The sequence below is a fragment of the Rousettus aegyptiacus genome, unplaced genomic scaffold (assembly GCF_014176215.1).
Source record: "Rousettus aegyptiacus isolate mRouAeg1 unplaced genomic scaffold, mRouAeg1.p scaffold_m13_p_5, whole genome shotgun sequence".
NCBI lineage: Eukaryota > Metazoa > Chordata > Mammalia > Chiroptera > Pteropodidae > Rousettus > Rousettus aegyptiacus.
Genome location: NW_023416308.1, coordinates 27,119,868 through 27,128,053, shown reverse-complemented (window position 1 = coordinate 27,128,053; position 8,186 = coordinate 27,119,868). Strand labels below are relative to the sequence as shown.

General features: G+C 37.7%; 1 pseudogene; it reads left to right on the top strand.

The window, feature by feature from the left end:
* Positions 1-4,284: 4,284 nt before the first annotated feature.
* LOC107507796 lies at positions 4,285-4,808 on the top strand (annotated as a pseudogene).
* The last annotated feature ends 3,378 nt before the right edge of the window (positions 4,809-8,186 follow it).

Genomic DNA, 8,186 nt, shown 5'->3' with positions numbered 1-8,186 from the left:
AGTTGGGTCCCAGCTAGCTCGCTAATAAACTCCCTTGCGTGATTGCATCGCCTGTTGTGTCCTTCGTGGCTCATGGGATTTCGAATCGGGGCACAACACAAAGGACATTAACTTTTTTTTCTTGATAGCTCTCTTTGCAATGCCAGAATACCCTTTAATAAAATTTATCTAAAAGTCTAAAAGAGAAATACTGGAAACTTTGTTTCATATTTGAATTAATAACCATACCTAATAAATGTTGGAATTTCTTAATTTGGAGTGTCAGTGAATGAATTATGTAACCATTTAAAAGCATCATTGTTAGTTAGGTAAGATGTACTTGATATTTTCTAACCTAAAGACTTAGATATCTTAGTCATCTATGTCAAATATTCACCCCGTATATCAAAACTTTCCAGGTTATTTCAATTACTTATGAAATTCAAACTTAAAATTTCAAGGCTTTTTTTTTTTTCTGAAAATGTTTATACAGATATAAGCACAAAAATATCAAGACCTTAACTTTATATAAGAGTAAAAAATAAGCAAAAAAAAAAAAACAGAATAAATACTAAAATTTAAATACTGAAATATCATAAGACAGCACATTAAATCTCAAGTACAGAAACTTAGTAGATGAAGAACTTGTCTGACATCTAAAAAAGTGTAACAATGTACTTCCTTATACAATTTTACATTAGTAAACATAAGTAAATGCCAGAGCCAGCCTGCTGAGATTGAACAGCACCTGATAGAGGGGGGTGAAGCCTAAGAAAAAGAAGAAGACAGGAAAGAACTTTCGGGAGGGCAGACAGTCACTGCTGCAGCCTCGAGTTTATTTAGCATAGTCTTTATATATCTTTTTGAGTACAATAGCAAAGCACAGAGTACATACCATAGGAATGCTGACATTTATATAAGTTCCTAAAACATCCTTCCTTCAGGGTACAAACATCCTTCTTTTCTGGGCTGTAAAACATTCCACTATCTTAAAAGGATTTCTTTAGGCAGCAAACCTCCCCTCCAGGGTCAGAAATGTTTAACTCAACACCCTGCTTCCATGAACCATTGTTTAAGCAGTCTCAGCAGCTGCTTCATGGCTATCGGCTACAGTGCCTTCTTCAGTGTCTCATAATGGCTCTCGACAATTAAAGAGATCATTGCCAAACTACATCTTTTCCTAATTAATTACAATTGAAATTATAAAAATTTCAATTATTCGAACCAAGATAAAAAACAAAGTTTAATTCTAAGGTCTACTCCAAGCCAAGTTAATCTGACAAGACAAGTTAATGAGTTAGTATCTACTAGTGTGTAAAGAATTAAAATATAGCACATTCAAATGTGCTAGTTTTATTATAATTTTAAAAAGTTTAATATTAAAATACAATAAAAGTGTAATCAACTGCTTTAAAAGCACATAAACATAAAGCTCATTAAAAAACTACTGAACTAAACTATTAACCTCCTAGAGAAAGAAACTGTCATGTATTTTATATACTTCTGCTAATCAGCAGTGTTTTTCCTACAATTTAGGCACATAAATAAATGGTAATTATGTGTAAGTGATCAATTTAACTGATGTAGGAGCCTAGAAGTTATATGAAGTTTGCGGGGGACGTTTCTAAACATTTCTTTCCCGACATTTCTCTTTGCATTTGAAAAATAAGCAGAACTCAACCTTTCTAAATATCTGCATGCATTGATTTTAATATAATTCTCAGAGCTGACTGAGGGGAGAGAAATTGGAACTCTATTCTCCCTCCTCCTCCATAAAAATATGGCCAATAAATAAAAAATGAGTCTGAAGAACCCAACTGAAGTATGATTATAAGAAGGGATGAGGGTCAATAAATACAAATATACTTTAAGAGAAGAGTCTAGACTGGGACTTGATTCACTAATTAGCTAGATAGGTGTATAGATATAGAAGAGTGTTATTCTAGACAGAGGAGAAAATGAACCTGACACTGGAAGCCATCTGGCTCTGCCATCTGGGTATGGTGGTTGAGTCTCGAGTAAAATGACTATCCACGTTATCAGAAAGCCATAAAACTGGGGTATAGGTAGATTTTCCAGATAACTTCCATTGACTGTTCTTTTTATCCTGAGAGATAAATGGAAGGTAAAATAAGGCCAGAAGAGAAGTAATTTGTGGCATTTGAGGGCATAGGAGATGGAGAGGAAAGCATCCGGTCAGTGACTCCACCAGGAACACACATCAATAGGACTGCAGAATTTGCACTACAGCTCACCTAAAGCTGTTCATGAGCATGGCTGACTTCCCGAAAGTTAGTAATGGTTGAGTGATGACAAACATATGTTAGATGATTCATGTAATATCTTTAGGAATTCTAATATATATTTGGAGAGGAAACTTATATAAAAGACTGAGGTCACTGCTAGTTAAGTGGGCGGAGCTTTAAAAACATTTTAAATTGGTTATTAAAGGGCATGCAATCTTATTCTACACTCAGAGATCTTTAGACCTAAATTTACTCATATGCTGGTTACCACTATATGGACTAAGAATATTTAAATTCAGCTTTTTAAATTGTGATTTTCCCTAAGCATTTACAATATTTATTATTAGAATTATCATCTTTAGCAAGGCATAGAACCATATGCATACCTTCCAAACACACATAAGGATGTATCCACTGAAAATTTTCAATGCTTGCCTCCAGACATAAGCAATAACTAAAAAAGAAAAAAATAATAATAACTATTGGTTTCTTCTCAGCTTACATTTTGTTGATTTTACATTTTTTAATTTATCAACTAAGAGAAAAACAATTAAAAATTTATATAAAAACTGCAAAAAATAAAAGCATATTTAATCTGCTGCCTTCAAAAGTTTCTTAGAAAGCTTAATTAAATGGCAACTCATCCGTGCATTTTGTTCAGTCTTCTAAAGCCTGATAATGCTGTAGTTTTAATTAAAGGGGGAAAAAAACTAATGCAGCTTTTAGTTTTTATTCTGTTAGATCAAGAGGAAAAAGCACTCAACACCTCTGTCAACATCACTCAGAGTTGTTCAATTACAAGTTGATTTTATTCAGTTAAATATCAGGACAGAATCATATTAGAGTACATGTTCTACACTTACTCGTCTTTTTGCTTCAAGGTTAAATATGAAGAATATCTACTTTATGGTAAAGCTAAGACCTGTTGTAATTGAATTATCTACTTAGCCATCAGACTTCAGAATAGACTTAAGCTATTCTGCTTCATCTTTCTCTAAATCTGGAGCACTCTTATAGCAGTTCATTTCCCCATTATTATCTTTTAAAATATCTGGGTCTAGGCCAATATTTGCATCTCCATTCTAAAACTGAACTGCTTTAAGAGTCTATGAGGATACCTCTGTTGCAATGCACGCTTTTTTTGAAGCCAGGAACAACCACTGACTCATAGACTCACAGAGCTGTAAGGTATCTCAGGAAGATCATCCTATATAGTCTTTAAAAACATAAAATTCTAAAAAGACCCTCTAGGCTGTAATTCAAAAAGAGTATTGCCTTCTAAGAGTTCGAATTGCAAAACAGATCTATCAAAGACATGCATTGTTCTGAAAAAAAGTGGTTTGAAATTTTCAATAAAAACTAAATGCACAGTGCATATTTCAATATAAGCATACACTATGCTCAATATTCTTTTTTATTTCATTGATCTCTACATGAAAAAGAAGATAAAGAGATAACCATGTCACTTTTTACTTTAATTAGGGAGAGTTTCTTAGGTAGTAGAGGGGATTTAGGTAGTATTTGACGGAAAAGAGAAGAAGTGACAAATGGATTTGGAGTTAGAAGTAAGAGTGAACTGAAAAGAGCACAAAATTTATAGAAGCCATGGAAATGAGATCAAAAAAGAAGTTTATCTGGACGAGTTAGATAGAGTGAGTTAATATATAAGGAGTTGATGATGTAATCATTTTGTTATACAGCTTTGTTTTTGTTTTTGCTTGCAGAGAGTAAGGTTCTGATTTTTTTCTTGGGAATAAATCCCTCTATCTTTATCTGAAGTCAGATTTGACTTTCAGTTTAAGGGAGAGGGAGGGAGGTAGCATTTTGAAAGCCTAAGTTCTTGCCACTCTATTTATGTGGCCTAACTAATTATTTCACAATTACTTTATGAGATAGAATTTGTTTTCTCAGTTTACCAAATAAAAAAACTAGTTTAAAAAATGGCGCGCAGTAGATCCTCCGTTCTGCGGGAGCAAAACCCACGCCTGGCTCGGAGCAGCAGCAGCACTGCAGCTGGCGAGGGTTTCTTTGGCCAGTGTCAGTACCTCCAGTCTACAGCATGGAGAATATCTTTGTGAACCAGTTCAAGGGCCTCTTTTTTTTTTTTTTCCTGAAAAAAAAAATGTGCATTTTCATGGTGGGCCTGGGTACTGCGGGGAGGATCATCCTGTACAAATTGATCGTGACCACCATCCCAACCATAGTCTTCAATATGGAGACCGTGGAGTGTCACGGTGTGGGACATGGGCAGCCAAAACGAGATCACGCTTCTGTGGTGCTACTACTGCCAGAACACACAGTCTCATCTTTGTGGTTGTCAGCAGTGTCCGAGAACACGTGAACCAGGCCTGCGAGGCCCTCAGGCAGATGTTGGCAGAGGATGAGCTCAGGGATGCTATCCTACTCATGTTTGCAAATAAGCAGGACCTCTCCAGGGCCACGAACGTGGCTGAGATCACAGACAAGCTGGGCCTGCACTCTCTGTGCCACAGGAACTGGCATATTAAGGCTACCTGTATCAACAGTGGGGATGGGCTGTATAAGGAACTGGACTGGCTATCCAATCAGCCCCGGAACCAGTAGTGGGGCGCACTCTTCCCCCCGCCACCGCCCCCACCCCCGACACTGCCTCCTCCACCCTCCCTTTCCTCTCAAGTGGCAGGCGTGCCCCTGTGGCGTGAGGGCCAGAAGCTGTCTCCATGGTGGGTGCCAGTGTGCTTCGCCATGCTGTATACGTGCAGACGCAACAGGGTTTTTATTTAATGTAAATAGATCTTGTTTCCCATGAGACAGCTGCTGGACCGCCTATGCAATATTACTAAGCTTTTTCACTTGTAAAAAGAGAATCGACCCACTGTTTAATACTGAGAAGGGGTTTTAGGCACGCGGATATCCCCAAGAATCGCTGTCAGACCAGCTTGACTCACCTCTGAGCTTTAGATCTGAATTGAGATCCATTTTGGTGGTCGGTTTTTAATCCTAACTCAGCTCATTTTTAATAATAGTTTCAAATATGAGATAAGGACACACTTGAATATACAGATGGGAGAACTGTGCCTAGTGTAGGTTCTGCAAGTTTGGCCTGAGTCCAGTTCACCGGTGGTCTGTCTCTCATCTGGAGCATGCAGCTGAAAGAACCAGGCACGACATGTTCTGCATTGTCACATACAGTCCCTGTGGTTGGCTCTGTCTCCTGGATCATCCCACCTCCCATGTTTGTGCTTGTACCTGTGCTAACACTGCTGCCAAAGGGATGAGCTAGGGGCTGCCGCCACTGCTCGAACCCCTCAGAGGGACCCTAGTCCTCCCTTGGATCATTGTGGGTGCCTCAGTGGGACCACTCTGGCCAAATTGGAAGCCCGATGGTCCCCGCATATGCTCGCTCCAGGTTGTCTGAGTCTCACCAGCAGGAGCCAGGCAAGCGGGTGGGTGGCGGGTCACCCTACAGTCCGGGCCTTCGGAATTCCCTGTCCACGTGCGCTTTCACTCCCTCAGACTACAAGGGTCAGACTGGCCATCAAAAACAACAACTTCTACTTTTTTCTTTTGTATTTTGATAAATACTGAAGAAACAGGAGCTGTTAAACTTTATCTTGGGGAAAAACCTAAGAAATCTGGTGTCGTGGAAACTCTTACTGCTTTCAATACACCATTACTAATCAACTGTTTTGTATACTTTTTTTTCAGTTTTCATTGTGACAAGCACTGTAATTTATAGCTATTAGATGTAAAAGGCCAAAACTACAGTGGGATCCAGACGTGTGATGATTTCAAATGCATTCCACTGGTAGTTGCTTCCTGTCCCACTGTCTGTAGAGAACAATCAATTATCATTCCCCGTAAAAAGTGATTCTTGCACCGAACCCTCTCTCAGGAAAGCCGAAAGTAACTACTTTCAGGAGGCAGCCTCTTTCTTCTATGTCTCTTTAGGGGCAGGAAAATGGTGAAAAACTTTCCTTGATTTTGCATGTACAACTATCTCCTTCTAGAAAAAAGCAGTGATTTAAAGGGTTGTTTAATTCTAATTAATTTAATGACAAAAGAAATTAATGTCTATGAGAGAAAAGTTGTTAATTATACCCTAATAATAGGGATGTCTTTCCCAACTTCAGATGCTGTCAGGAGTCAGCCCTGCTCTTTTCTCCTCTAGACCCCATTAGCTCACTTTACTGTTTAGCTGAAGACTTTTTTATTTGAATTGGGTAGGACTCACACTAGAAATTAGGTCTCCTGGGTCATCTCGCATCCCATAACAGTTGTGCTTATACAAATCCCAGGCTCTACTTGGTGAAAAGAATTCAAATCGTCTTTCCTAGATTATAATTTATTATTTTTTTAATTCATGTTTTATGAGTTTATGCTTGACTGTGCTAGGCACCAAGGATACAAAGATGAATAAAATAGTCTCTGGCCTCATTCGTTCAGTTTCAAGTTTAGAATGGCAAAACAACACTCAAGCCAAACCTACACAGTGAAAAAGTAGAGGCAGAAATTCAAGTCCTCTGGGAGCATGGGGAAGTGGCCATCCCACCCAAAGTAAGTAGTGGGTGGAAGGTGGGGGAGGGAGATTACTTTTACCTTAATGATGGAGAATCATTAGTCAGGTAGAGGCCAGAGGGCAATGGATAGATGACAATAACTTTAGGCAAAGGGGAAAGGAAGAAGAAAGGTGAGAAATAGCACATGATGCGTCCTGGAACTTCAGGTTGTTCTGGGTGTAAATGCAAATCAAAGAGTAGCAAGAGATGAGACTGGAGAGAATGCATGAACAGCATTAGCAGCTGTAATAGACACTGTTATTTGCCTTTTCAGCAACCATTCCAGCCTTTGTGTAGATATTCACCTTCCAAGTTTCTGGAGAGGAAAACCCCAGCCTTTTTCCCATGCAGATAGCAAAATACATTAGTGCAAGCCAGTTGTGGTCCCATTTTCATTCTCAAAATAGTCTCTTTTTGGAGGATAAATGACTTAGTCACCCTAGCTATGGTTCTCCTGAAAGATGCTTTCTTTTTTCTTAAAAAAATGTTTAAGAAGAAAGTGTTCTTTTTCTCTGGACAGCAATGTGCTATATATATTGCTTAGAGTTATTGTAACCATCTTGCGATCAACTTGCTAAGGGTGATGAGTGGAAAAATAGAAGGAATCTGGAATAATAAAAATATCATTGAGCCACTGAATAAATCAACTCTAAAATCATCCTCTGTTCAGTCTTCTTGTTATGAGAGGTAATAAATTCCTTATCATTTACATCAATTAAGTTGGAATTTATTGTCCCTGAAGATAAGAGTCTATTAACTGGTTGTAGAGATTTAAAATTCTCTGAAGAATTACACACATAGAAGTTATGTTACATACATAGAAAATATTTACCTACATAGACATTCTAGAAGTAATTTTGTCTAAGCACTCATTTTTTATTATTAATAAGAAAACTTTAAACTCAAAAGAATGAAGAGAATTATGTAAGGTCTTATTTGTTGTTACTTGGAGAGCTCACACTAACTAGTGTCGGGTCTTCTGACAGCATACAAATGTTATTTCCTGTTATAATATGAGCTATAATTGGATATCTGGTCTCAGATATATATAAAATAAACTTTTGTTCCATTAATGCCCATCATAGCACCTGTGAGTTCACTTTCTAAAAGAATAGACGTAAGTTAAGAACCACTACATAGCAAATTCTAATCCAGGAAATTTACAAATATTATTTTATTTAATAATTTAATTTTCACAACTCTTTGAAATTGACCATCTTATTATCTCCATACTGATGAAAAATTGAGATGCAGAGCTGTTTAAGTGACTCATTCAAGTCTATAACGCTAGTGATGGAGTGGACCTTTGGAAGTGAAAACATGGCTGGGACAAATAGCAAGAGAGCAGGAAGAGGCGGAGGGTTTTTAAGAATGCTAAATAACTTCCACTTTCAACTCTGAGTTCTTAGCAAATTTATTAGGT